Raw genomic sequence first — 2500 nt, forward strand, 5'->3', positions numbered from 1 at the left:
TGCCATTTTTTCAGCAAGACCGTATACTCGTAGCATCGTCAGTCCACCGCTCATGGCAAAGGCAGTGAAATTGACAAGAAGAGCGGGGTAGTAGTTGCGCTAAGAAGGATAGCACGCTTTTCTGTACCTCTCTTTGTTTTAACTTTCTGAGCGTGTTTTTAATCCAAACATATCATATCTATATGTTTTTGGAATCAGGAACCGACAAGGAATAAGATGAAAGTGTTTTTAAATTGATTTGGACAATTTAATTTTGATAATAATTTTTATATATTTAATTTTCAGAGCTTGTTTTTAATCCGAATATAACATATTTATATGATTTTGGAATCAGCAAATGATGGAAAATAAGATAAAGGTAAATTTGGATCGTTTTATAAATTTTTATTTTTTTTTACAATTTTCAGATTTTTAATGACCAAAGTCATTAATTAATTTTTAAGCCACCAAGCTGAAATGCAATACCGAACCCCGGGCTTCGTCGAAGATTACTTGACCAAAATTTCAACCAATTTGGTTGAAAAATGAGGGCGTGACAGTGCCGCCTCAACTTTCACGAAAAGCCGGATATGACGTCATCAAAGACATTTATCAAAAAAAGAAAACAAACGTTCGGGGATTTCATACCCAGGAACTCTCATGTCAAATTTCATAAAGATCTGTCCAGTAGTTTAGTCTGAATCGCTCTACACACACACACGCACAGACAGACAGACGCACATACACCACGACCCTCGTTTCGATTCCCCCTCGATGTTAAAATATTTAGTCAAAACTTGACTAAATATAAAAAGTATGTCTTCTAAAACTGGCAACAGAAAGTGGCTGTCTGAGAGAGACTGGTAAACCATTCCACAGAAATGGACCTGAATATGCCAGACTAGTTTTATACAAGTCAATTCTAGGGAGGGGAACATTTAGTTTCTTCGTGCGGCTTGATGAAGTCTCAGTTAATAATATTCTTTTAGTTAAATAGTCTGGTACACGTCCAAGAACTATTTTATGCATAAACCTTGCCTTGTTAAACGCTAGTCTGGATGAAAGTGGAAGAATTTCAGCTTTTTTGTAGTCATGATTAGAGAGGGTGCTGTATTTCAGCAGAACAACTTTTACTCCGCGTCTGTGCAAAGATTTTAGGGGTCTTAAAGCTACATCACTTGCAGAATCCCAAAGGGTTGATGCATAGTCTATTCCAGACTGCACATGCGCTTGAAAAAATGTTCTGCGCGCATCAAAATTTAGAAAATGTTTAATCTTTGCAGACTGATGAACTTTTTTTGCTGTAGATTTACATAAGTTACTTACATGAGGGCCCCATGTTAGATTGTTGTCAATAGTTACACCCAAAATTTTGTGTTCACTAACCTCGTTTATCAGCTGACTATCAACAGAAATGCACTTCTTTGGTTCCGACATGACTTGTCGTTTTTGACGCGTAGTAATTAGCATATACTTTGTTTTTTCTGGATTGAGAGACATGTGGTTTAAATGCGTCCATTCTACAGCATCATCGACACACTTCTGAAGCGTGTCGACTACCGAAGTAATATCATCACCTGAGGTATGAATAGTAGTATCATCAGCTAGCATATCACACTGTCCAGAGGATATGTGTAATGGTAAGTCATTGATGTAGACAGAAAATAATAAAGGTCCGAGGACCGAGCCTTGTGGGACCCCATATAAAATTGGCATTGCTTCAGAGCTCGAACTGTTAAAGGTAACTTTTTGTGTTCTTCCCGACAAAAAAGAGGCTATAAAAGTCTGTGTGGGCTGTGGTAGTCTATAAATGGAAAGTTTCCGCAAAAGGAGGGCGTGATCAATAACATCAAATGCCTTTGCAAAGTCCATAAACAGTGCTCCACATAACTTATTAGAGTTGATTTTTGATAACCAAGAGTCCACCAGTTCTGTCAGTGCCTTATGGCACGAGTGTTTAGGTCTAAAACCAGACTGAGTTTCATGAAACAAATTGTTTGATGTAAAGTATATCATAATATGGTCATTGACATGTTTTTCCAGTAGTTTTGACAATACTGGTAAAACGGAAATCGGTCTAAAATTTGAGGGATCTGTTTTATCACCTGCCTTAAAGAGGGGATCACTTTAGCTTCCTTGAAAGCTTTGGGATAAACACTTTTTTCAATACAGAGATTGTAAATATACGTTAGAGATTCCGCTATATGTGGGGCTGATAATCTAAGAATTTTGCTGTCTATTTCATCAGTTCCCTTTGTGCTACTTTCTTTCAAGTGAGTTAGAGAATTATATACTTTGGAGACTGACAAAAAAGGTATAACTTGTGCCTCGTGTTTAATTTTGGTGTCACAGTACTTGCGCAAAATGTGTAAATTGTTTTCATCGGATTTGTCAGTTTTTATTACTTTACTTGCAACTGAACAGAAGTGATTATTAATTTCATCTGGCGAAATATCGTTTTCGTTCCATGATGTGGTCTTTACACATTTATTAGTTAACAGATTAATGGCTTTCCATGTTT

The sequence above is a fragment of the Littorina saxatilis genome, linkage group LG12 (assembly GCF_037325665.1).
Source record: "Littorina saxatilis isolate snail1 linkage group LG12, US_GU_Lsax_2.0, whole genome shotgun sequence".
Classification (NCBI taxonomy): domain Eukaryota; kingdom Metazoa; phylum Mollusca; class Gastropoda; order Littorinimorpha; family Littorinidae; genus Littorina; species Littorina saxatilis.